This window comes from Poecilia mexicana, unplaced genomic scaffold, assembly GCF_051168715.1.
Source record: "Poecilia mexicana isolate PSO_F unplaced genomic scaffold, ASM5116871v1 scaffold_6, whole genome shotgun sequence".
In the NCBI taxonomy this organism is placed as follows: domain Eukaryota; kingdom Metazoa; phylum Chordata; class Actinopteri; order Cyprinodontiformes; family Poeciliidae; genus Poecilia; species Poecilia mexicana.
The window spans coordinates 25,286,785-25,313,940 of NW_028263375.1; the positions used below are offsets into that span (position 1 = coordinate 25,286,785).

Here is a 27,156-nt window from a genome sequence, read left to right on the forward strand (position 1 = left end):
TCCAGTCTGCTTGACTTTATGGAGTAACTTTGCAAAGAAGAAGCGCTAAAGGTTGAACTGTGAAGCTTGTAGACTTGCAGCTGTAGTTGCCGTCGTGGTTTTTAAAAGTTTCAATTCCAGAGAACTGAATATGGATGCATTCCATATATTTTGTTTATTTGTTAAGATTTTAAAAACCTGTATCCTTCCCCTTCTATTGAGAATGATGCGCTACCACGTCCTGGTTTAAAAAGATCTCAATGTAAACAATGAAATGTGGAGTTCAGTTATGACACAAGGAGTACCAGTACTTTTGCATGCCATTGCAAATAATGCTGCTCTTTATTATCATCAAACTACAACTATATACACTCCAACAGCGCTCTTAACCCACAGGCATGCCCCAACACGTCAAGGTCAATGCAGAGGTAAAATACCTGACTCACTCTAATGCCTGCTATAAATCTGCACGGCAAAATGAAATGCGCAATGAAATACGACAAAGCTGGCCTCCACACAGGCCTCTTTTCGCTGTTTTGGTGCATTTTTATTTGTATTTATGCTTGCATTGTACTCGACTTTTTTTTCTGCTGAATCACTCTCCGGCTGCTCCCAGGAGCCGATTTCTCCACAGGGATCAATAAAAAGAGATTCCCTTAAAAAATTATTGCAAAGTCTAGTTAATTTTTTGCGACCGACAGGTCATTGGCAAAATGTCAGTCTCTGAGGTTGAGGCTATTTCTTAGGCAGTATTATTACTGCTGCTGAGACTGCAGCCACAGTAAAACGGTCTGTCAGTTTACAGATGAGAAGCAACAGAGCCAGTGGCATTTAACTAGATTCTCAGCAACTTTAACAATGGCTGTATGAACAGATTTTAATGGGTCCCTCTTGGATCATAGGCTAGCGAAAGGCCACTATACCCACCTCATTTAACAGAGACAAGGACATGATACTGGAAAAAAAAAATTATTATACTATTTCATTATAAAATGTAATAAAGCATAACCTTGTCTATATTCTCTATTATCCCAGCTTGATAATAAAAGGATGTAGATTTATTTCAGGGAAAGACGAGATTTACCAAACAGCCTGGATTTGTGTAAAGTGCTGCTATGCTTAGAAACCCTGTGTTACCTTGTCTGTATTAGTATTCATTATTAGATCCTATTGAGATGCATGGCAGAAAGGTCTGAAGACTTCCTGTTTTGCACAAACAAGCACAAGTAAGTGGAACAAAACATCTTTCTGCAGCCTTAGCAAACTTCACAATTTGACTGAAATGACTAAGGGACAGACATCCAACCTGCAGCAGCGCTGCCCGCCTCCCCCATGACCACTTCCCCCTGCCAGCAGGTTTCAATGCATGCCAGAAATAATAAGGACAGCATATGGTCTCCTGATCCAACCCTGCTGATGCTCTTCTACAGCTCGGGTCAGCAAAATCACTGTTTTCCCCAGTTTTATTTTAAATCAGTTGCTACCCTTGTATATTTAATTTTGATTGTGTTATTTAAGTTTTACTAGGATATTTAAGCAAAAATTGAAAAAAATAAAAATACTTTCAAAAATCCAGATTTTTGCCAAAAATAAAAAATAGCTATGTGGTTCCAATATTAGTTTTATGTTTAGACATGGAAAACATAGAAATTCCAAAACGTATAGATTTAAAAGTAACAACTTTCCACTCTTCCATGCAGAAAATGCCTAGCAAGGAAAAGCACACAAGATGAGTTATCCATGCACAGTGTAATATCCATGCCATTAGTACCATCAGTCAAAAAAATTGAATACTAGCAGTCTAAAAAAATTCAAATTTAGTCAGAATGTGGCCAATTACAAACTGAAGTTCTGATCATCCAAGCCTGTCAAAAATAACATGACGTCCACAGCTACACTTGGAATATAAATGAATTAACACTAAACCTTAAATTCTGTTTCGGGTGTGTCTTTTTCATTTGAACTGAAAACCTTAGACAATCATGACACGAGGACAAAAAAAGTGTCTCAATTCTATAAGATAATATTGGTCTGCATTGGTTAATTTTATTATAAAGATACGTCAATCACTTAGCCAAAACTTACAAATAGCATTTTTTTTCTCTCTTAACCAGCTCTGTCTGAGGAAAGGAAGGTCAAACACTAAAATAACATTAATGAAGAAGCTGTTATGATGCATTAAATGCATCAAAGCTAAGATTCACTGTATATGACAAAATATTCAGTCTATATGAAAGACCTGAACTAACAGAAAGTACCTTGATTAATTTTTTTAATACAAAAAAAAGTAAAAAAAAAAAAAAATGCTTTGATGCATAAATGAGGATGGTAATAATTAATTCTCTATCAGATTTAAAATTTCTGCAACATCTTTCTTCTCTTTTATGCAATCCTTAGAAACCAGAATCTGAGTTGGAGAAAACTAAAAACAGACAGCAGTCACTAATTTGCAGCACCACTAATTTTATTGTGTAAGCCCGCTCTCAAAGTCTCGCTTGCACCAGACATCCCCGTCTCTCTTCCGCAGTTTGTCATGTTATCGTATCTCTTCGCTATCTGACATTATGACCTTCGTCTCCAGCTGCTGCCACTGAACTGACCCCTTCATGCATCTGTCACTTACCATTTCTGGCTGAGCCTCATTTTCAGTGGTTCATAATTAATCACCAAGTGTACATGAAAAAAAAAAAGAGAGAGAGAGAAAGCAACAGAGGGCCAACAGTTGACAGCCACTAGCCTATTAACATCAACCAGCTGGACATCATATTAGCTGTAAAGCAGAGGTGATAATTAAAAATTATCTTGGCGGGAGTAAATTGGTCAGTTTGGAGGATTAACTGTGAAATGACTCACATGAATGAAAATGAATTGCATCCTCTGGTGCCATTGCTGGGATTAAATGCCACTCAGTGTGGAGAAACCCTTAGTTGAAGACTTAAAAAGTGGGGTGATAAAGCATTACAGGTGGAATAAGTAGCTCTACACAGTTTCCATTATTCTGCAGCGAGTGTAAGCCTAAGTCCATTTCAGCCCCAAAGCCTTCTGAGGCAGATGTATCAGCAAGCTGCCAAATCCTTCACAGGCACCCTCAATTTGCACAGAAATGAAGCGTCGACTCATTTTCAGTATGTTTCAGTTTGAGGGATCTGAACCGTCTTCTCATCCTAAGCAAAGAGAGGGTGACTAAACATCGTCTGCCACATTACACTAGATGAAGCAAGCGACTTCCCTCTGAAGTGTTTAAGCAGGTAGTTGTTTTGATAACGAATCACACTAGGCTTAATTATAAAAGCAGCAGATAAATTAACTTTCTGCTCTTGTCTTTTCTGGAATCGAAGCAAGAAGCCGTCTCCGTGCAGGGCAAACGAGGTGATCTGAACGGGGTCGTGTTTGCAGAGGAGTTTTCATTTAAACCGATCTGCGGCAGCAGGCAAAATGGCTTACTGTGTGTGAAATGTTGCTTGTGGCCCGAGTTGGTGGGCTGGATGACATGCCTCCAGTAAACAGGCACCATCAAAAGCCAGTGTCTGTTTCAGCCAAAGGAAAGTGGCTCAGAGGAGGCGGACTGAGGCAAATGTTTGTTTACTGTTTCTATCATTGGGTTTCAGTCTTCACTGCTGGCGACAGTCCACACTGCCATTTACAAAGAGCCCTTCTCGTAGCCATGACAATGACTGATGCGCCAAAACAACTGGCCAGAGATCCGAATCGGACAATTTTCCTTTTAATGATTGGTGATTGAGACAGGTCAGACTTCAAAGAGAGGGAAAAGTCTCCATCAGCCACAAACAGCCTAACTAGAGAGTCTCTAAGGTCATTTTGTCATAAACACACCACACAAATGCTTTTGTTCAATCTTTCATTTTAAAGAAGTTTGTTCCTCCCCCCAACAGAACTCCTGTAAAACATCCTGACCCACGGCTCTTCAACTAACCAATTAAGGCAGCTCTTGCCCAGGTGACTCATTTGGCTTTTTCAGAAAGGTATTTTCAAGATTCATTACGTTTCTCTTACTCATGCTCCAACAGGGGAAGGAGGAGTAACTACAGCTCAAAGGTGGGGGAAGGGGAAACCAAGAAAAACCACCGTGAGTTGACGGTTGACTGAGCTGTGTGGTTGCTGGTGGACATGGGGATAAAACACAGCTTGAATTGTGAAAGTGCCAAGGTCGTTTCAGCAGCAAAAGTAAAACACATTGAGCTGTGTTTGACCCTTCAGCTGCAAAGGCTGCTGGACCTTAAAAGTGAACTTCACCTGCTGATGTTTGGCGCTTAAGTGCCAGGCTCCTCTGTCACAAAGCCAAATTCACAGCCTGGCGCTGGGGGACTTGAGATGAGAATCAACACAATCACAACTCCGAGATCCGTCGTACATCTGCTTTGTTTACTCTGATCTCAAGTGCATGAGAGGACAGGAAAAGTGCTGAGTGGAAAGGGTAGCGCGTGTTTAGCTGTGTGAAGTGCATACATCGCATCAGAATGAGAGGCAGCTGTAAAAAAAAAAAAAAAAAAAAAAAAAAACACTCTTAAGGGACAGTTCGGGACAAGGCCTTCATTTCCAAGGGCAAGGGTGGCAGCAGTAAAACCCAGCGGAGATGAGATCAGAATCCACCTCAGCGTGGCGCCTCCTTCACCACCAGATAATCCTTAGACATGAAAAGACGGGTCTATCTCCAATTTAAAGGAAATCTTAATTCCCCTCCCCATCTTTCAGCAGCCTAATGCCAGGCTGACACACCCTTCAAGCATATGTCCACACTCCCTTGAAAGCAATGTGTACATAAGGAAAGCAAGAGGAACAAGGTAGCACACATGCACATCTAGTTTGCGCCACACCTCTTTTATGCTCAGTGAATGTATAAAGTCTTCTCTACAGAGGGGGGAATTACCAAACAATATTGTGAATTAGATCTAAAAAGGTAAAGCAACGCAGTAATAATTTGGATTATAATGACTAGAAAGGACCATAAAGGGAGGCTTATCTAGCAGTGGAAAAAGAACCAGTGGCCCTCAACAATGATGGAAACGCTTGTCATGTCTCTGCTTGTCCAGTGCTTTGTTCCTGCCTGTGTGCAATGGACAGGAGGGAAGGGATTGCTTGTTGTTTATGAGGATTAAGGCTTTATTTTCCAAATGAAAATGACAGGAGTCTGTAATCCGTGGCAAGGGAAACAAAAGAGAGAATGGATGAGTATGAATTCATCTGACCTCAAAAAAAAAAAATGCTACCAAGTCACAGAATAGGCCACAAGCATTCAGGAGACAGTTTACACTCGGTGGGAAAAGAACAGAAAGAATTTAAAACTTTAGCCCACTCCAAATCCCGTAAGAAAAGACAGCATCTAAGAAACCTTTGATGTATAGTAAAGAAATAAAATACATCCGTTCATAAGTAGTCTAAAGGCATTTACAGTGCCTTGGGGAAAAAAGTCTCTATAGCCCCAGGAACATTTTACATTTTGCTCATATTACAACTACAATCTTCAACGCAAAGTAGCGCTTAATAATAAAGTATAAGGAATATTATACATGGATTCCAATAAAACTTGAACAGTCAGATGTGATTTGCACTGAGCCCTCTTTACTCAGACACCCTAAATAAAATTGAGTATAACTGAATGCCCCTAAAACAACTTTTTTTTAAATCACCTATTTGATAAGTACAACCCAGTTTAAGCATCTAGTCCAGTGTCTCACGTAATCAGTATAAATACAGCTGTTCTGTGAATCCGAAAGAGGTTTGTAACAGAATATTGGTTTGCAAACAGTATCATCTGAAATAAAAGAGGAGTGTGGCAAAAAAGCAAACCTTCCTAGACCTGACCTCTCTCTCTAGTATACTGATAGGCCAAACAAGGAGGCCGTTGGTAACTCTGGAGGAGCTGCAGAGATCCGATGCTAAAGCAGGACAATCTGTTGATGTGACAACTATTAGTTCTGCTCTCCACAAATCTGGGATTCTTTACAGAGTGACAATACAGAATCTGGGTCAAGAAATAATTGCAATTTGCAGACCTTATTTGACTGACCGTGAAATGCTTTGCAAGAAAAAATGGGCAGAAGACACAATGTTGCTTCAAAATAAAGCAACACTTTCCTTTGATCTTTAACATTACATCCCACTAAAATATAAAAATACAGCAAATCTGAAAACGTTCACCTGGCACGAGAACTTTTGTAAGCTACTCCATGCTACATTTCACCTGAAAGTTTAATTCCAGATCCAGCAGTCTTTTACCCAAAGGGAGAGAGGTATGAAGGCGAGGAAAACTCAGAAATGCTCGATTTGTTTTCCCCGTTTCCCTTGCATTAAAAGGGTATGAGTCTGTGCTTTGGGAATTGTTTCGCAGACTCCTGAAACCCCTTGCATGACCTGAATGAGAAACGTCTCCCATTCCCCTGTCCTGAAAAGAGCGTCTATGATGAAGCAGTGTGGTACGCCCGTCTTCTTCACCCTTGTGGGGAAGCAGGAGAAAACATTTATCACACTCTCCTCTGCACAGATAAGGTGTCTCTATTTATTCAGAGCAGAAGAGATAAACACTGAATGAAGCATTGTGGGGCACGGAGAAAGAGAAAGACACACTAAACAGAGGCAGGGGAGAGGGGAGAGCGGGGTTACTTTCTGAAACTGCTTGCGTTCGTCTCTGTGTGACCAGATGGCATCTCTCCCGGTGCAGGGAAGAAACTGGAGGCTGACCCCCTGCTCGAACCCCCTTCCAGACACCAGCAGCCACCTTTCCGGCTTTCACACAACCCCTTCCTGCGCTAATCCATTCCCACTACGAGACTGTTTGCATGAAGTTATTTAATTGGAATAATCTCCAGGAGATAGATCATCCCGCGTACAGTAGGCATGTCTAGAGGAACAGGGGTGTGGATGATGGTAAAAAAAAAAACAAGGCAGTACAGTGGTTTTCTGAGGGCTGCGCCAGGGACTGAGAGATACAGACTGGCAAGAACAGCATTTGAGATTCAACAGGGACATCAATAGTGCCTCTGTTCCCTTGTACTCCACAAGAGAGACAAGACAGAGCGGATACAGAGTAAGGAGAAAAAGCAAACATGAGGCATGGCTCTCTACTACGTCTGTGCTCTCGGATGCTGATGTACGGCTCGACTGTCCAGAGGTGAGGAACGCGGCTCACGTGCCCATTTCTCACAGAAATTGCCGATCGCATAGGGACAGATAGCCCCTTGTGAGGTGACTGGGCAGATGCCGCGGCTGTAGTGCATCTGACGTTAAATGAATGGTTTTAGGGAAGCACATGTCTTCTGGGACCTTTATTCCCTCTCCTTCTACCATCAATCAGCTGTTGAGTCTGAGAACAGTTGAACAAGTTTTCACCCAGACAGTCATGAGTGCAACTGTGAAGAACTACAATGACACAGCTCATTACTTGGGCACAAAAGGACTTTTAAAAAAAACAAAAAACATTTAGGTAGACGTTACTGGTGCATTTCATGGTAAGGATGGAAACAAGGCATGCTTGTTTTCACAAGGTTTTTTGCAGTCATAAAACAGACTACTGCCTATAGGACTTGAGCCTTGAAGGGATGATAGTCACATTGCCCATTTAGTTGTTTCACACTTACAGTTTTGGTCTTTTCATACCTCAGTTTTCTACAACATGTGAGTATTTCTAATTTGTCATACCCCAGGATTGTTTTATACACTCTTTGACAGCTGATGATTGCTCGTAAATCTCTATAATCTGTTTATAATCAACAGGACAGAACTGTAGTTATTTGACTATGACGGATACTATACATCATCAGGGGGTCATTTTAGTTTGCTCAGGGGTCGTAATCTCGTATTTCATAAGGTCTAGAAGCACAACCAGTGACCCAATCAAAGAGCTCCCTGATGTAAGCGTAGACTGGAAAACAATCTCTGAAAATGTTTTATTGGCTTTCTACATTCCATTTTGTCTGCAAATTCATCAGAACAACATTCACTGAACTTATTTAACCCTGGGTACATATGTCCTCAGGGAGCTATTGGCGACTTCAACCTTTTTGGCAAGAAGTTTCTGGTCCGAGGTCAGGAATTTATCCTCTGAATGTGTCTGCATCTGCAACGTTTTGCTTTTTAAACCCTCACCCACAGCTGCCTGCCTTCATCAAAACAGTCATTTTGGCTTACAGCTGACAAGAGCTGGCAAAGAATCCACAAGACTCGATACACAAACTTACTTTTAAAACTTCTGTAACACTGACCAAAGCTGTCAATTCCAAGAGAGCATTTGGGGTAGACCCTGGGGACTGACAGCGAAGACGACAATGGATGCAATGTAGTTGTAGGAATGCATTAATGTTACAGCCAGTAATAACGGTCCTCGAGAAAGGTGGGATTGTTTATTTTTTAATTATGTTGAGATAGTTAATATCTTCAGAAACTAACATGCATTTAATTTCACTATATGAGACAGCTGAGTACTTGTGAATATTTATTTCCACAAAAAAAATTACAAAACCAATAAGTAGTAAGTGATACGCAGCGATCAAGAACATGGGTACGAAATTATTTGTACACTGGTACGAAAAGGCAAAGGTGCGAACTGATCCGAAGCCACTTTTGAGACGGCAGTAAAACAGAGTAGAAGGGGTCTTTGAAGTGAAACGACATTCCTGGGTTTCCCTGTCTCCTAACGCTAACTGGCATTAAATGTGTCTTCACGCTCTCACTTCACAGAGACAGGAATTCATACAAAGTCAAAAGGGGATGAAAACAGCAGCACTGACGAGCTTTTGTCGGAACTCACCTTGAAGGTGAAAGAGCGGAGTAGTTCCACAAACGCAAACAGTCCAAAGAGCCAAGCGAAGAATCCCTCTAACGAAATCTGGCGACTTTTATTTAGAGAAATGTCCGTAAGGAAGTTTTACATCTCGTCTCGCGTCCTGTGAGTGGGTCTGGGGGAAAAGGCACTATTCCGCTGGAAAGAGGGGGTCTGGGGGGGAAGAGGAACCAAAGCCCGGGTCACGCTGTCTGACCGAACAGTCGCTGCTGTTTGGAGACGGCGCGGTCAACTCCTCAACAAAAGAGTCTCCGGTTGGAATAAGAGGACTTTCTCCACGCCCAGGTGCAGAGTCACATGGTAATTTCCAGGTATGCGCGCGCGTGCCTCTGACCAGAGCCTAGAGGCACCGTTTGCATTGGCGGCAACACACCTGTGGGATGCGACTCTCACGCACTCGTCCCGACCCTCATCGCCTTCTGGAGCCCCGGAGGTTTGCGTACAAAACGGAGGGAGGACGAGGAGGGAGCCAAGCGGACAGGCAGGCAGGCAGGCTGGGAGGGAGGGAGGGAAGGAGGGTTGGAGAGAAGCGCGCAGGAGGAGAACAGACGACAGCGACAACGTGAAAGAAGTATCCCCCTCTCCTTTACTCCAATGCACGCTGAAGGCGAAGCCGCTGTGTGTGGAGGAAACAAGGAGAAGGCTACAAGTTGTGTCTCCTGCTCTCCGACACGCACATAGAAAATACTTCCGCGGGTAGGGAAAGGCAGCGGTACGGAGGCAGGCAAGCCCCGCGCTGTGGCTCCCAAAGTGTGGCACCGGATTCAGCTTTCTGTGGGGGCGTTTCCAGGTCACTTCAAGCAATAAAGCCTAATATTCATTATGAAAAGCAATAGCTTTTACTTAACCTCCACACTTCAGCTGGCGGTGCCAGTGTCCGGTGCGCTGTTGTATAATTTTTAGTCAATCCAGTCTGAAAGCTTTATGAAGTTAGAAAAAAAAAAAAAAAAAAACGAATAAAAAATGCGAAAGATATTCAAGTATCTGGTGTGACAAATTAAAACTGTTTGAGAGATCGCTTTAATCTTTTGGACAAACCTTGTTTGAATCCGATAGAGACTGAACCTTAACCCTTTACTGTGTCTACAGTGGATGAGCAAGCTAAATTTACAATCTGCTCTACTGGGTGTTGTCCTTTTGGTTCTCTCCTGACCAGAAGCTCCCTTTTACACGTTCAGAAGGCCTTGTCTGTTCGGAAAATATTATTTTAGGTTATTTAGAGTCAGAGTGGCAAATTTGGGTATATCTGGAGTCCTTTCCTGTCATCTTTTTTTTTTTGTATCTCCTCAAATAATCCTAATTATTTTTCCACTGTGGTCTAACTAACTTCAAACGGGGTTGGTTGCGTGTCTTTTTTTCAGTACACTATGATTATGCATCGATGTCATATCTATGTTCAGCTCAACAGTGATTGGCTCCAGCTGGATAAACGGTCTTTACGTCACAGTGGGAGTGCGAACGCTACATCAAGCAGCCGGCTTTATATTCGCAAGTTTGCTAAGAAGTCAGTGTAAACATTAACTTCAGCTCAGGTTATTTTTGCAAACAAGTCATCTCAAACCATTTCACAAGACAAATAGTCTACACTATCAAGTCTGTGTCATGTACACACTGTATTGGACATTGATTTATTTATGCACTATGTGTATATGGATGAATTTTTGTGTATATTTTGTATTCTGAGCTGAACAACCCAACGTTTGAGAAAATTAAAAGTTTAAAAGTGCTGTCTTGCAGGTAGTTTATTTTCATTTGAGTAGATAAATCCGAGCTTTGCGTATTACAAACCCTTTCATTGCACCACTTCAGAGTGTCTCCAACGAAGTCTCAAGTACAGGGAAATTTGAAAGCCATGTTGATGTTGATAAATATATACAGACTACACAGATTTAAGCATAGCAGTAAATTTTTACAATTAGCAGTGTGCATAAACACAAGGCTTTGCAAACATAAATCTAAAGAGGCTGATTGAAACTGAGCTGTCAAAACTCTAATTATCCCACTTATGTTTTTTTATCCTCATGTCAAAATGTTTGATGCAAACACAAAAAAAAGGTTAATGGAGGCATTGGATTGTGCTTATGAAATGGTGTACCACTGACTTGTATTTATTTCCGTCTCTCATATTTTGCTTGTTGAATAAGCCAAGATTTTATTAACATCCTGATGGCCATTATGCATTTCTGTTTCCATTAGAATACAATAGATTAGTCAAGATTATTATTGAGTAAGAGTAAAAGTTCCACGTCAAGTCCTTGTGCTACTTTCTCCACTTGCCAGATTGAGGTCATGACCTCGGATATTTTACTACTCATTCCCACAGCCTCTAATAACTAGCATAGAAAAATACACTCCAGAGACGGTCTGTGTCTATCCAGAAACAATCTCATGGTACTCCGGGATAATCAACAGGAATCACTCTGGACAGCTCTCTGGTGTGTATTGCTCTGGATGGATATAAACCAGTTGCCAGTGGAGGCTGCTGACAGCGAGGTCTTTCAGCTTTGCAAGGGAAGACATAACGGTTGTCACACGGTGATCTTGTCTGAATCATCCAGCAAGTTTCCATTTTGTTGTTGTGGCAGCAACAGAAGCCTCAGCGTCGGCTCGCTTTAAAACAAACTGACAGTAATGGGAAATTAGCTGTCACTACAAACTATACACATATGTTGTATTTTAGGTGACTGGATGTAATGATGTTAATTGCACTTTTCTTGGTACGTAAACAAGGAGCATACACACACACACACACACGCCGCTCTTATTCCAAATAAATCAGTGCTGATTAATGCATTTCTGGGGGAAACTGTTTGGTTTTAAAAATACTTTTCCAAACCAACCGTCTTCATTCATTTACATTTCACATAGCCCCATGTGCCTGTGTCCTCACAAGAGAAGGTTTAGCAGTCTGAATAACGCAAATCATGTGTGTGTGCTCTGTACCTCGATTGCTGAATCGTTAATCAGAAGGAGTAGCTATAATTTTGGAGCTCTTCAGTTTTTATAAGCTGTGAACACTTAACGGGCTTTGAATGAGCCATATGTTCACGTCATTTGTAGTCTGATTTTTCAGAGATTTGTGGCAAACTCAAGGCGCAAAGAACAAAAAGTGGGATTAAAAATTGTGTGCTCATGACCACATTTTTGATTGTTGCTACTGCTAAAAAAGAAAAACAAACAAAAAACATACCAAAACGAGGTTCCTTGGTACAAGTTCCACTGGTGGGATTTGGTAACCTTAGAGTAAATTCTGATTCAAACCGCTTATAAGGGAAAAACAGAAGTAAAATGCAACCAAAATGATTAGTTATTGAAGCACACCGATGTTTACTTTAAACAGGAGCTAGAAAAAAACACAAGCGCCAGTAAAATGTTGACAACAGTAAACAAGGTACCGGAGCTGCTGGCTCCTCACTTTACCTCATGTGCTCAAACATAGATTTGGGAATGAAGCCAAACTTTAATTTAACTGTATTCCACTTGCAAGTAGAAAACCAATGTGAGATGTCAGTATCTTGGATTACTGACAAGTTAAGTGCTATTAGCAATGATAGCTAATAAGAGTGAATTTCTTACACATTTTCTGTACTAAAGCAATAGTTTCATTACAAAGCTTGTCTTGTACTATTTGTAGAAAAGACTACATTTATCCAAACCATAAAAAAAAAAAAAAAATTAAATAACAGCTAAGAACTGCAGCTGGTGCTATATTTAAACCTACAGTGGTCATACTGGATTTTACCTTTGGCGTCCATTTAATGTTGACAGCTGAGTTTGAAGAAAATCTTATTTAATGTTTCAACTTGGAACGTGACAGTTGAGCAAAAATATAATACAGCTAAGCCTTTAAAAAAATAATAGAACATTTTTAAGTTGTGCTGTAATAGAGTGGCAGATATTTCAACCATTTGCTATATCACCACCATAAACTGTGATAATGTAGCATATTACTTTGGTGGAGAACATGTCACAAAGGATTTGAGAACAACAGGATTAAAGCACACTGACTCTGTAGGATTATATGAATCATTTTCCCCAGTTAAAGTTTTTTTTTTTTTTTCATAATAGTAAAAACTGGCACCGTGAGTTTCAAACTGTGACATGTCAGATTTTTGAGTGATTTATTGGCGTGTAAACGGGTAATAAAAAGCTTGAGGACGGAGGGGACGTGCTAATTACCGGGCTCAGTGACAAGCTAACTTCTATCAGCAGTAATAGCTAAAAACTGTTATTTCCTTTTAATGTATGTGTTCAAACACTAACATAGGTTGTGTGTTAAAAAGGATTTTAGCAACCAAGCTAGTGACAGTTTACCACTACAGTCACTGCTGTGGTTTACGTGGGCAGCGGCCATATTGCGGTTTGATTTTGGGATTGATGAGAAACCAAAACACCTGGAATTTTTAATTAACAGGAGTTACTGTCCAGGGTTTTACCTTGAAAGACAAAAATAAAAAAAAATGTAAGCTCTAAGTAGAAATTAAATCCATGCCGCAGCAACACAAGAAATAGGAAAAATGTCAAGTCATGCCGTGTTACCAGTTTAACATACCTGCCTGAATGTTAAGAGTAATGAGTCCTTTGCCTTTAGCGAGGTAGTACTTGCAGAAAAGGCTTGAGAATGACTGTCTTGAAGGGCACTGGCTCTGTCGGATTATATGAATGATTTTCCTTGATTAGAGTATTTTTGTCATAATGTAAAGGGGGAAAAAAAAGGCTCTTTGAGTTTCCCAACTGTGGCGAGTCTTAGTGCGTGGCTCAGTGTCAGATTTTCTGAGTGATTTATGAGCATGCAAACGAGCCTGTCTGCTGAATTGAAGGAGAAGTGCTGCCTTTGCCTAGTGGGCCCTGGAGCAAACACTGGAGACTGCGTGGGCTTTTGAGTCAGTCCCTAACTGCTGACACAGGCACCGAGCTGGCGGGGGGATTCACAGAGCAAGATGGGGGAGATGGCCTTCGCAGGTCTTCACACTGACTGATGAGATCAAGACGAAAGTAGGCCAAGCCAGACAAGTGTCAGGCAAACAGACAGCCAGAGACAGAGTGAGAGAGACAAACACCCTCCAATCACACATAGAGCCCGGAGAGTGGAAAGTGGCGGCACACAGCCCGGTTGTTTTGGGTCTGAGTTCAATATGTCCAAATCTGTTTGTCTAAAGAGTAATGAGGCTGCTGGATCTCTGGGCATGTTTGCCCAGGGGAGTCTGGGTAGCAAAGAAAGGCCAAGTCGAGGCTCTTTAAATTCACTGGAGTGGAACAGAGTTTTACTTTGTTCTATTAGATGTCCCGATGACACTTTGATCAATGCGCTTACACCTGCCTGCAGCGTCCCTTTCTGTTGCTCGAATAGTGATGATCCGCTATTATGCCGGTGTCAAACACGGCCATTATTCATACAGTGTCCCTCAGATGGTCCAGGCACTAAAATATTTGACTATCAACACATTATATGACCTCATTTACGATGCAGTCTTCCAGGTGTCCGCAATGATGTAGTGGTCATAACACATTCAAGGTTCATAGTTCGCAATGTTTGCCGTAAGCACAGACTGCCCTCTGTTGGTCAAACCCAGTATTGCGTTTTTATAAAAAACAAACAGGTAAATAAAGTTATACTTTTATGATCCTTTGTTTTGTTTATTCACTCTGCATGTAAAAAGATACATTACTATGTCCTTTTAGAATGGTTTTTCTATATTTACAAAGTTTGATATCAAACGTAGCTCAATTGGACACAAACAAGTACAGATTCAGATCAATTTGCAAGCACATATCGATAAAATCAAATAATTTGAGGTAGGACTTCCCATAAACTGTACAAGATGAACTACAAATGTTGTTGCACTTAAATGTACATAATTTAGTTGTTTTTTTTTTGTTTTTTTTGCATTCTTTGGAAACTTATGCAATACCATAAAATGGATTGCATGACGATCAAAGTGCGTCAAGTAGCTTACATGTTAACAAGGTTTAGTCTTTTATACAAATATGTCTGTAGAAGAACCAGGGAAGCAGCCAAGAGTGATCATAAACTCAAGCGGGGGAAACTTTTAACTTCCTAAGTTTTAGTCAGCTTCTCAAATCTCCACAATTACAATCTTTCTGGCTGAGGGACAAAAAGAAAAGCTGGCTAAAAGAAATCCTGCTTAAAGTGTGGGGGATAAAAAGGCATTTAAGATGCAGCAAGAATGTGGAAACTGATGACCCAGATGTAAACAAACAAGTCAAAGCCCAGACATAAATCCAGCTGTGAATCTGGATTGGGAGGGTTTAAAATTGATGCTCACAGAAGATCCCTGTCCAGTCCGACTCTGCTTGAACTATTTTGCAAGTTAACAGGCAAAAATGTCCATATCTAGATGTCAAAAGCCAATTGACATACACCAAAAGACAAGCAAAGGATATCCTTACAAATTGTTGACAAAATGGGGATGAACATAAACACACATTTCAGACTTTAATTTGGAAAACAAGGATTTAAAAATATGTGTCGTTGTTCTCTGCTACTATGCGCCGCCCTTATCACATAACATCCCAATGAGATGCTCTCGGGTTTGTGGCTGCAAAAGCGACAAAAATGAGAAACGGGTTCAAGAACGTGATGCAACTTCTGCGCGAGTGCATTTATCGGTTTAGCTAATTTGTGGTATCAAACTGGAGGCTGCCAAGATATGCGTTTGAGGCAGATCATGAAATGCAAGGTCAACAGATGGAGCAGTTCACAGACACGGGAACTTGTTGTGGGGGGTGCTGATGAAGGTGCGAAGACAGACTGACGGGGGAGTGAGGAGGGGAAGGGGAGGTTATTCGAGGCGGAGGCAGCGCCCTTACATGACTTGCTTCCTAACTGAGCGGAGAGCACCTCCAGCTGGACGACTTAGAAGCTATTTGAGACGCGTGGAAATGGAGAGAGGGACTTTAACCTAGCTGTGGAATGCGTGAAAGGCTTACATACTTGGCAAAGGCCACGTGCGGCAGGGAGACATCAGGTTTGGCATAAAACGGACAGGCAGGCTTATGGTGTCACTCTTGACTCAGTCTGGGAAAAACTACAAGCTGGGAATAGCAGGGTGGCAGCAGTGTGTGGGTTGTAGTGAACAGTCTGCAAGTGTTGGACAGAGAGAGAGAGAGAGAGAGAGAGAGAGAGAGAGAGAGAGTGACATTTGAATGAGTAGAATGACGTCTGAAGATGTACCGCCATAAATATGGCGGTATAAGCCGGGCGGTAAATTTCGTGGATCAGTAAAGCACCAAAAAAAGTGCGTCTTTTTTTGACCCTAAGGCTTTAGGCAGAAACCACGTTAGGCGCAGCGGGCCGCGTTTGTCCCTCTCGTATCAGATGTTCGCTCACACTCGCTAGGCTGTCATTTCACCCAAGCAAAAACAAAAAAACGTCATTGTTTTCCTCCTCCTGCTCTGAACACAATCTAATCACAGCTCTATCGTCTCCAGGTGGCCCCAGTCTAGGAGAGACAAAGAGACTTTTAACACAGCTAACCGTCTTTAACACGGCCCTGATCTGAAGCAGACCAGATTACAAAATGACCCTCTTCACGTCCGGCTAAAAGCCCAAACACACCTGCTTCCACTCACACGCTCTCAGCAGGCGTGGGGCATCCATTTCGCCCGCCGATCCGAGATAAGACGGAGATGACGCCTCCATGATAAGGTCCGTCAATGTGTGATTACAGGAGAAAGCTGCACTGTGTAGATCAGGATGGTCAGATCATTGGATTTAGCAGATGTCTTTCTTGTTCCCCCTCCTCCCCTCTTGCCCAAACAGACCCTACTTACGAAGCTTTTAAACATGGACTAGACAATGACAAGAGTGTGGCACTTGTTTTATTAGCTTTCTTTATGTCTGATGGTTCAGGGGAAAAACAGCTTTCGGCATGCTAAAGTCTACAGGCTCTCCACTGAGCCCCTTTTGGGATGGCATGGTAGCCACCAGTCTGTGCTGAACGGCGGAAACAGCCATCTGCTCAACTCTATTTTCATCCCCCCTCCACATGCCATCAGGAAAAGCCGCAGGCTGGAGGAACTTAAACCACTCCTAAAAAGTCCTAATTGTTCAACAGGTCAAATTTTAAGCTTTATATAACAGCACCACCAAATGGCAAGGCCCAGATGATTACGAAACCTGCACAGAGTGGGCAGAGCTGCTGATAAAAAGAAATTGAATGCAGCTGAAGAGCAATTAAGGCTCCAGGAAAATAAGAGGAGATTATTACCGTCAAGGTTATTAAATGACCATAACCCAAAATGCCCTCAAATGCACTTTAAGCGTGGATAAGAAAAAACGGCTGCTTTTTATGAATTAAACTTTGCTGATGTGGCGCGCTTCTTGGGTTGAGAAAAAAGAGAAATTTGTGCGTTCCAGACTGAGGATGAAACAGAAGCTGGCGGGATTCATTTGAGATTACTCGGCGCAAACATAGTGTAATCCCCTTATCTGCGTACTTACCTGTCCCTGACAGTGATCCAAGCCTACCTCTATGAGCCTCATTGGCCTGACATTCTGGCACGGGCAAATCCCTGTCTAATGTGTCAGCTCAGGCAGCTTTAACACCTGGCACAGCAACGCTTATCTGCCGAGCACCCAAAAGCACCTGCATTTTACCACTGGAGCTTCACAACAAGTGAATAGGTTCCTAATGTCCACAGAGTGAAATTACTGCTTGTGTCAAACACGCTGCGTGTAAAAGCTCAGTCCGTTACCAAGGGGGCTTAAGACCAGATTTTCAGTACATGTACAGAATGACACCTGCAGCCGCAGTCAGCATGTGACTGCTTAGCATTCGCACGAATGTCATATTGATTTGGATCCTTTGGTCGTTTGAGCTGTAAGTGTTACAGTGCACATACGATACGGTGTTGCTGCAGTTTTCTTAGAGTTGAAACTTGTTGAATCCTTTTCACAGCAATTTGGGAAAACTGCTTGGTCTTTATCTCGCTTCAACAAGATAAAGCCTCACCTTTATTGTACATAAATACAGTAAAGTATTTTTGGTATACAGAAGATTGTGTGCAATCTTTGTATACGAAAGATTGTTAATGGTAACAAAAAAGCTTGTGGTAAAAGTGCAATTTTCCAAGGAACATGAATCTAAATATTAGACATATTTCTTTGAACATGAGTGTGTAATTGTTGCCTTTATGTAATAAGGACTTTGAAAATAAATTAATAAAAAGATATGTTTGAATTAATACAAATGCTAGGATTGGTTAGTAGGAAAGGGATTACTAAACAGAAGTGTCGAACATTGTAACAGGTTACGTAATACTTTATCTCTCGTTCGACTAGAGGGAGGTCAACAGGCCTGCATCACTGAAGTGATTCAAAATCATACAAAGACCTTAAATGGACGTATCTATAATTGTCAGAGTTGACACCTATTAACCCAGATTAAATAATACAGGAAAGACAAGAGAGTTAGATTCTGAATACTCGCGAGGAGAACAGACAGAGAAGTGCTTTCAGTTACAAATCTCCTACCGCTCTGAAAGCACATTTGCCTGCCCCTCTCTTTTTATTGTCTTTAGTATCCCTAATCACAGAGAGCGCTGTAACTCTAAAGGGAGGGGGAAAAAACACTTCATCACATAGTTACAGCGCCAATGATTATCACTAACTAACAACACAATCTAGATTATCCAGTTCCTGACACAGGGTCAAACAGAGCAAGTTGTACGTCTTCACGGCGATGGTTGTACAGCTATCTAACAGGTCAAAAAGCAGGAAGTTCCACTGACTGATTACCGCAGAAAGCTGTTGTCACTGCTCTTCTTCAGAGAGGCCTTCTGAGAAAGGAATCAGAGTAATTCAACAATACAGGAACATTCCAAAAAAGATGTAACTAAACAAATAAAAGCATATAAGACAAGAAGATTATAAAGGTATATACAATTAACATTTGATAATACAATTTACCTAACAATAATGTTGTTGGATTAAATAAAACCCCCCAAAAAACATAATTTGGTTTTCCATTCAGAGTTCACGTGTTATAGATTCAGAGACAGTTAAAAATCTTGAAAAAAGGTGAGAATGTTTTTCGGAGTCCGACCAGAAGAAGGGCGCCTCTCTGACGCAAGTTTAGAGGATTGACATTACATCATTTTTAATTTAATTTATTTATATTTTAATTTAAAGCTGTTTTATGATATTTTGGTGCTTATTCAGGAGCCAGGCCAGCTTTATTCTCGTTCAATTCTGCCATCTGGTGTCGATGCACCAACACTGCACTTTGGAAGCCGTTTTTTAAATGAGCCTGATCAGCTTTGCTCTTGTCTACGCTGCCATCTGGTGGCCATGCCGTAACATTGCATTTTTAAGAACATTGACATGTAAGAATTTGTGTGCGGGGACAATTTCAAACTTTTGAATTATAAACACAACGCTTAACTCTCTTGTCAAGCTAAGTTCGAGTCAATTGGTGTTTTAATGGTGAGATGAAAAAATATCACATCAGTTAGACACTTATACACGTTATAGATGTTTGGACCCAGAATGCACTGCGCCAAATTCCACAGTTTTAAAATACGTTTTTTCGTAAAACAAAAACAAATATGCGGTTAATTTTTATCCGCTGGACCTCTAAAATGGTCCATATTTTGGAGTAAGCAGGTAAAGACGCAAGTACTTTTAACTGGTCACGAAACCGTGAGTTAAAATGGTATGTAGCAACTTGACTACCCCTCCGCTGACGTTGGTGCGTCAGCTTTGCGCAGTGGCAGTATCGTAGCCTATGAGGTTTATCCGAGGCGCGATTATTGCTAGTTGAAAACTTTACCCAATACCCCGCCTTGACGACTTGAAATATAGTCGGCAATGGCAATTTTTGACGGTCTCTACGGAGGCTGATTTTGCTGTGAAATAATTAACATTAAGTATCCAGTTCAACGTTTCTTGAAAAGTGTTACCTAATCAAGATTCAAAAGTAATGGATCCTTTAAGAACACATCCGACATTGTCGAGTAACACTTATATCCTTTTCTTGACACAGTAACTGTAGGAACTCGCTCTTATTGATTTCGAGTCTGTCGAGCCTTCAACGTTGTAACACCGGATGTGACGTCATTGCTATTTGGACTTTCTTTTCGGTAACTTTTCTACGCTGGCTTTGAATGAACAAAGAGATTTTTTCCCGACGTCTATTCTGTTCTTCGATCCGACACTACGCCATGCTTCTTCCAAAGTGTCTTAACAAAGCGTTGACAAAGCGATCGGCCGCTTTCGACCACTTCCTGTTTTACAAAAGACGTAATTTAATCTCTATTCTAAATATCTGTAGGGATTAATCTTTGCTATTTGTTTTAAGAATAGAGGAATATGACTATGACTGACAGATAATTATAATAATTGAAAGTATTTGTATATGCCGAGACCACGCCTACTGTAAAACCGTGAGCGAAAGAGACAGAGCCCAGACTAAAGACTCTCTGCTGACGATCAGGTCGTCAGCTTTGCGCAGTGGCAGTATCGTAGCCTATGAGGTTTATCCGAGGCGCGATTATTGCTAGTTGAAAACTTTACCCAATACCCCGCCTTGACGACTTGAAATATAGTCGGCAATGGCAATTTTTGACGGTCTCCACGGAGACTGAATATTGTGTAATAACAAATATAGTGGTATTTAGCTCATCAAAAGTATGAACTGTAGGCATATAAATTCTGCAAGTAATTACAGTTGTTTATATTTCAGTAACTTTAGCCTCTTACAAATCAGTTCACATTTAAGTTCTGCTAACAGTGACCTGTTTTTTGCTTAAACTAACCTACAGTCTCTTGTTTATTGTTTTGGTTTCATGACGTAATGGCACAATCATTTGTGCATGCGCTAAAGTTATTTAAGTTTGCCACAATTTAGCTCTGTAATGTGTAGTAGAAGATAAATGGACCAATAAATGTCACTCATCTGTTCCATTTGTATGTAACACATATGATCATTTTCAACATTAATGTCTGTTTTATACTAAACCAAATCTTATTATTTGTCAAGGTAATGACTGTGATGTTTTGAATTGCATTTCTCAATTATCAAAGTCTTAGTGAAAGAGAAGCAATGTTTACAACCATGAGTTAAGATGATAGGGAGTGAATAGAGTTCCCATCCGCTGAGGTCAGGCTGCCATCCATGCGCAGTGGCAGTATCGTAGCCCATGAGGTTTAACCGAGGCACGATTATTGCTAATTGAAAACTTTACCCAATACCCCGCCTTGATGACTTGAAATATAGTCGGCAATGGCAATTTTTGACGGTCTCTATGGAGACTGAATATATGTAATAAAATAAGTAGCATTTTGCTCATCAGTTCTGCAAGCAATTACAGTTATTTGCGTTTCAGTAACTATAGCCTCCTACAAATCAGTTCACATCTAAGTTCTGCTAACAGTGACCTGTTTTTTGCTTAACCTAACCTACAGTCTCTTGTTTATTGTTTTGGTTTCATGACGTAATGGCACAATCATTTGTGCATGCGCTAAAGTTATTTAAGTTTGCCACAATTTAGCTCTGTAATGTGTAGTAGAAGATAAATGGACCAATAAATGTCACTCATCTGTTCCATTTGTATGTAACACATATGATCATTTTCAACATTAATGTCTGTTTTATACTAAACCAAATCTTATTATTTGTCAAGGTAATGACTGTGATGTTTTGAATTGCATTTCTCAATCATCAAAGTGTTAGTGAAAGAGAAGCAATGTTTACAACCATGAGTTAAGATGATAGGGAGTGAATAGAGTTCCCATCCGCTGAGGTCAGGCTGCCATCCATGCGCAGTGGCAGTATCGTAGCCCATGAGGTTTAACCGAGGTACAATTGTTGTTACTTGAAAACTTTACCTAATGCTCTGGCATGACAACTTGAAATATAGTTAGCAATGGCAATTTTTGACGGTCTCTATGAAGGCTGATTTTATTATGAGAATAATTACATATTTTTATGTTGTATGTGATTAATCTTAAAGTATTCAGAAAGTAGATGGATATTTTGCACCAGTTAAAGTAGTCAGGATGTCTATAAAGTTTTGTAAATTGTGTATGTCTAACAGTATTTCTATTTTTTGACTTCCACATTTGAAAACCAATGAACTGCTCTGAATCAGTTCACATTGTTTTATGAATGGATATCTTTTCAGACATTTTTAAATGTTTGGATGACTTATAAATATTTTTGTTTAAACTCTTCAAAACAACACAATTCTAGGTATTTTAAAATTCCTGGTATTCTTGGTAAAAAAGAAAAGAAAAAAAAAAGATTTTGGATGGTCCCTAATCAGAAATCTAAGAATAGTCTAAATTTGTAGTTTCCCAGTTCAGGCAGTAAATAACGATTTAAAAGCAATGTTTCAAAAACACAGAGAGACAATATAAGACGTTAAAATGAGAAATGTAAGGTGGAACACAAGTTTTGATTTAATTCATAAACGCAAACAGTTTTACTAAAATTCAGATTTAGGCATTCCCATTTCATAAACTTTTCAAAATAAAGCAAGAGTGAGTTAAAAGACAAAAAAATGGAGAAAAACACAATCAGCTTGAAAACAAAGCATACTGTTTGTTATTTTTTTAAATCTGGCAAACCTGCAAAATATATATTTTTTGTTTTAAATCTACAATAATATATGAAAAGCTAAATTATGTGACTGCTATTGTGTTTAGTTTCAGGTAAAATTGAAAACATAATGTAATTTTTGCAAACACAAATACTAAAATGTTTGTGGCCCCTGGAGTTGTTTCAGCTTGACATTTTTGGCCCACATGCCAGAAGGTTAGGACACCCATGGTCTCATATGAAATGTGCTCTTATTTTTTCAGTGTAATGACTGTGATGTTTTCAATTGGATTTCTCAATCATCAACGTCTTAGTGAAAGATGAAGCAATGTTTACAACCATGAGTTAAGATGATAGGGAGAGAATAGAGTTCCCATCCGCTGAGGTCAGGCTGCCATCCATGCGCAGTGGCAGTATCGTAGCCCATGAGGTTTAACCAAGGCACGATTATTGCTAATTGAAAACTTTACCCAATACCCCGCCTTGACGACTTGAGATATAGTTGGCAATGGCAATTTTTGACAGTCTCTATGGGGACTGATTATTATGTGATAAAATAAGCAGCATTTTGCTCATCAGTTCTGCAAGCAGTTACAGTTGTTTATATTTCAGTAACTTTAGCCTCTTACAAATCAGTTCACATCTAAGTTCTGCTAACAGTGACCTGTTTTTTGCTTAACCTAACCTACAGCCTCTTGTTTATTGTTTTGGTTTCATGACGTAATGGCACAATCATTTGTGCATGCGCTAAAGTTATTTAAGTTTGCCACAATTTAGCTCTGTAATGTGTAGTAGAAGATAAATGGACCAATAAATGTCACTCATCTGTTCCATTTGTATGTAACACATATGATCATTTTTAACATTAATGTCTGTTTTATACTAAACCAAATCTCATTATTTGTCAAGGTAATGACTGTGATGTTTTGAATTGCATTTCTCAATCATCAAAGTGTTAGTGAAAGAGAAGCAATGTTTACAACCATGAGTTAAGATGATAGGGAGTGAATAGAGTTCCCATCCGCTGAGGTCAGGCTGCCATCCATGCGCAGTGGCAGTATCGTAGCCCATGAGGTTTAACCGAGGCACGATTATTGCTAGTTGAAAACTTTACCCAATACCCCGCCTTGATGACTTGAGATATAGTCGGCAAAGGCAATTTTTGACGGTCTCTATGGAGACTGATTTCTCTGTAAATGGAATTAGTATTGAACTGATAAGTATATAGAAAGTAATGTCTTCACTGATATGTATTTCCGAATAGTGATGGGCCAGCCAGATGATACAGAAACCTCGGCGAGCAATCAAGACGAAACGAAACCCCGTGTCTGTGTGCGTATCACTTTAAGGAAAACCACGTGACCACTACAGTTCCTGTATCGTTTGGTTGTGAACGCGCCAAATTGCTTTTGTGAAGGAGAAACAGCGTTGACACGTTTGTGGGTTTTTGTTGAATGGAGATACTTCGTGTCCTTTGCTTTGCGTTGGTTTTTGGCTGTGGGATCATTTTTGATCTGGTCACGGAGAATAAGGTAAATTGTTATTTCGTTCTCATTTCCGCTTTGTATATTTTTTTTCTTTCGGCTTATTCCAATTCCTTTCTATGGGATATTTGAATTAGTTGACAGGGGATTAACTTTTATTTATATTGTAAGTGAAACGTAAGATTTACTCCCAGGTGCTGCCTTACTGTAAGCGGAGCTCTTCCACAATGCTGAGGCACCGTCGTGCCCGACATGATGGGGGATGATCCGGTTAACACTCCGTGATAAACCCCGGTGCTTCCAGAAAGCAGGCGATTGAACTGGACCTTCAACTCAACCATCTGCCCCCAGTTCAGGTTCGTCATCGTTGTTAACTGTGTTTATTTGTATTTTAGTGTTCTTGCAAATCACTCCACGTAATTACAATAAATTAGGAACACAGATGCATTTTATTTTTTTTTTTCCTATGACAACCTGTGGCAGCAGCTGAACATGGAAATCGAAGAGAGCAATTCAAACTTCTCCACCGACGCCGTTATCGAGGTACAAAGATGCATCTCAGAGGCGAACACACCAAGATCACAGGATCCACTACAATGCTGGGAAATGCACAGACTACAATTACCCCACATTACACAAACACTGATTAAATTTCTATGTATGCCGTCGTCATCGGTGTCTTGTGAAATGGTTTGTAAACGGCGCAATCGCCCAAAGCTGTTACAGCAGCTGATGAAGTCTCATAGTTTCTTTACATCTGTATAATGCAATTCATAAATGATTTTTCTCTTCAGTTCCACATTTGATGTCCAGCAAACTGTTTTGAGCCAGTTCGCGTTGTCTTGTGAAAGCAAAGAAGACACAATGTCTTTTCATCAACATATAAATATTTGGATGACCTATAAGTACCAAAATATTTCTGTCTAAAGTCTTCAAGAATAAATAGGCTCTCATTTTTTCAGTGTCTGAGGCTAGGACCTTGCATATCAATTTGCAGCAGTGGGCTATGCAAACCTACCCGCACAACATTTTGAGTGATATAATGCCATTTTGGATGCCATTTAAGATTTTCACCAACTGACGATGAAGTGTGTGGTCATATTAGCATTTTTTAGCAATTGTGAATAAAATCGACGGAATGCAAATTGTTGAATTCTTTGGGCTTCGTGCTTCTTCATGTAAGTTATCTTAAAAAAACAACAACTTTGAGTTATTGTATTTAATAAAGTGAATGTGGAATTGGATTAGTTTGGCGGCTGTCCGTTTAATTATTTTTAAAGTCTAAATTGCATTTCTTGAATTGCAGCAAACATTGGTTTTTAACCAGTTGATGCTTAATATTGTCAAGTTATTTTTAAATGTAATTATAATGTTATTGCTGTTTACTCTTCAGAGCTGCTGAATGAAGATGAAGCAATGTTTACAACCGTGAGTTAAGATGATAGGGAGTGAATAGAGTTCCCATCCGCTGAGGTCAGGCTGCCATCCATGCGCAGTGGCAGTATCGTAGCCCATGAGGTTTAAACCGAGGCGCGATTATTGCTAGTTGAAAACTTTACCCAATACCCCGCCTTGACGACTTGAAATATAGTTGGGAATGGCAATTTTTGACGGTCTCTATGGAGACTGACTTACTTGTAAAAGTTGTTGCATATGGCACTCATACAGGGTCAGATTGATATCTTACAAACTTAAAAAGTAGACTAATGTTAGCTATGTGTGTTTATGAAAATAGGCAGAATGTGTATAAAAAAAGTTTAGTAATTATTGTCTTTTACTGTGGAAATGTTTGAATCACATTTGAAATGTTCTGTTTTACTTTTAGTAATTTCCCACTGCAACATGAAGAATGAGTAATATTACAGCATTGGTGTAACTTCTATAATACTGTGAGTTTGGTCACATAAAACTTTCTTATTTTTCTTATTAATGCTTTCATCAGCGTCTCCGTGTTGATTCTCATATCTGTTCTCTGTGGGTTCAAATGGTCTTAGAAAATAAATTTTCAAATGTCTCCAAACTACTTCCACATTTAAATACATGACATTTATAAAATTTGGGAAAATCGTCATCACAGCAGCAGAGCTAAGATTTTAGCATTTGCAGACCATTTCAGTAACTTACTCTGAAAAGCTAGATGTATATTTGTAGTTCAATGTGCTTTACATCATAAAAACACAAAAATCAACTATTGAAACATTACCTTTTTGATCAAAATGTTGGATAGTGTTTCATTAATTATGGTACAAAATCAACTCTAATAAGGTTTAGTCTACATTTAAAGGAACTCAGCATTTCAGCTGTTTAACAATTTTCCAGAAGTTTGTTCAAGATGTGTGGCGCATAGAAGCTGAATGCTGCTTCTTCCATGTTTGGTTCTGGGGATACCGAATGTTAATTAGTAAATAGATTGTTTTTTTTCCCCACTTGCTACAGTTAAAAATAAATATACATTTTGGCAAGATTTAAAGCCTGAAACCGGAACAAACACATATTGTGATACATTGTGCTTCCTAGAACACATGGGGGCGCTCTAGATCCACAATATAGAAGAGACGCAGAGGAACATCGAGTTGGTTATGCAGAAGGTTAATCATCATTTGAAACTCAGTTTCTTTGTAAATGTTCTAAAACCGAAAATAATATTAGCGCTGCCATGTTTTAGCGTCTTACAGAGACATAATTGCTTTGCTATTTAATTAGACAGAGATTTGCTGTAGTCAATCACCGTAGCGGCGGACTTAATCAAGGCTTACCAGCTGAACTCAAAAGACTCTTGTCTCACCCCGATAAGGCTCTCATAACTTTGATGTTTTTGTAAACAGTCTTAATTTTCCTCTTTATTTTCACTCTCACTGTTTATGAAAGTGAAAATGAAGGATTTAATGTCATGGTATGAAATCAGTTTGCCTTGCTAAATACAAATATATATATATATATAACACACACACACACACACACACACACACACACACACACACACACACACACACACACATATATATATATATATATATATATATATATATATATATATATATATATATATATATATATATATATATATATATATATATATTTTATTCTATTTTTTTTACACCAGCCTGCAATTTCTCAGTTTCCAAGTAGTGGTCTTTTGATGTGCTACTTTGCTAAATGTGTTTAGCGTGCTGTCGTTCATAATGAGTCATTGTTTCAGATGTTGGAGTGCGGTTATAGAAGCCATCTGTTGGTTGTTTCTCCCCAACTTCAGCACCGAGACTGTGAAAAAGAAACTGGAGCAACTGGTCATCTTCATCCAAAGTGAAATAAGAGAGAAGAAGAAGAAGAAGAG

The 27,156-nt window shown here is 39.9% G+C and overlaps 1 protein-coding gene, 1 long non-coding RNA gene and 7 other non-coding genes across 9 annotated transcripts in view; 8 read left to right on the top strand and 1 right to left on the bottom strand.

Moving 5' to 3' along the window:
* plxnb2b (plexin b2b) overlaps window positions 1-10,430 on the bottom strand; it is a 155,385-nt gene extending 144,955 nt beyond the window's left edge. Inside the window, exon 1 of the mRNA XM_014987447.2 lies at window positions 8,744-10,430. The gene's annotated coding sequence lies outside the window, so the exon portion shown is untranslated. The remainder of the gene's footprint in view (window positions 1-8,743) is intronic.
* Window positions 10,431-19,495: 9,065 nt separating this feature from the next.
* Window positions 19,496-19,636, top strand: LOC148158713 (U4 spliceosomal RNA). Its single transcript, XR_015763197.1, has one exon. It is a non-coding gene; the product is annotated as a U4 spliceosomal RNA (small nuclear RNA).
* Window positions 19,637-20,238: 602 nt separating this feature from the next.
* LOC148158714 (U4 spliceosomal RNA) lies at window positions 20,239-20,379 on the top strand. The gene has a single exon (XR_015763196.1). It is a non-coding gene; the product is annotated as a U4 spliceosomal RNA (small nuclear RNA).
* A 530-nt stretch (window positions 20,380-20,909) lies between these two features.
* On the top strand, window positions 20,910-21,050 carry LOC148158715 (U4 spliceosomal RNA). Its single transcript, XR_015763198.1, has one exon. It is a non-coding gene; the product is annotated as a U4 spliceosomal RNA (small nuclear RNA).
* Window positions 21,051-21,552: 502 nt separating this feature from the next.
* Window positions 21,553-21,693, top strand: LOC148158716 (U4 spliceosomal RNA). The gene has a single exon (XR_015763202.1). It is a non-coding gene; the product is annotated as a U4 spliceosomal RNA (small nuclear RNA).
* A 1,041-nt stretch (window positions 21,694-22,734) lies between these two features.
* On the top strand, window positions 22,735-22,875 carry LOC148158717 (U4 spliceosomal RNA). Its single transcript, XR_015763201.1, has one exon. It is a non-coding gene; the product is annotated as a U4 spliceosomal RNA (small nuclear RNA).
* LOC106918034 (uncharacterized) lies at window positions 22,873-25,066 on the top strand. The gene is made up of 3 exons (XR_015763081.1): window positions 22,873-23,870; window positions 24,017-24,178; window positions 24,309-25,066. It is a non-coding gene; the product is annotated as an uncharacterized LOC106918034 (long non-coding RNA).
* LOC148158718 (U4 spliceosomal RNA) lies at window positions 23,379-23,519 on the top strand. The gene has a single exon (XR_015763199.1). It is a non-coding gene; the product is annotated as a U4 spliceosomal RNA (small nuclear RNA).
* Window positions 25,067-25,306: 240 nt separating the features above from the next.
* Window positions 25,307-25,448, top strand: LOC148158719 (U4 spliceosomal RNA). The gene has a single exon (XR_015763200.1). It is a non-coding gene; the product is annotated as a U4 spliceosomal RNA (small nuclear RNA).
* Window positions 25,449-27,156: the final 1,708 nt, after the last annotated feature.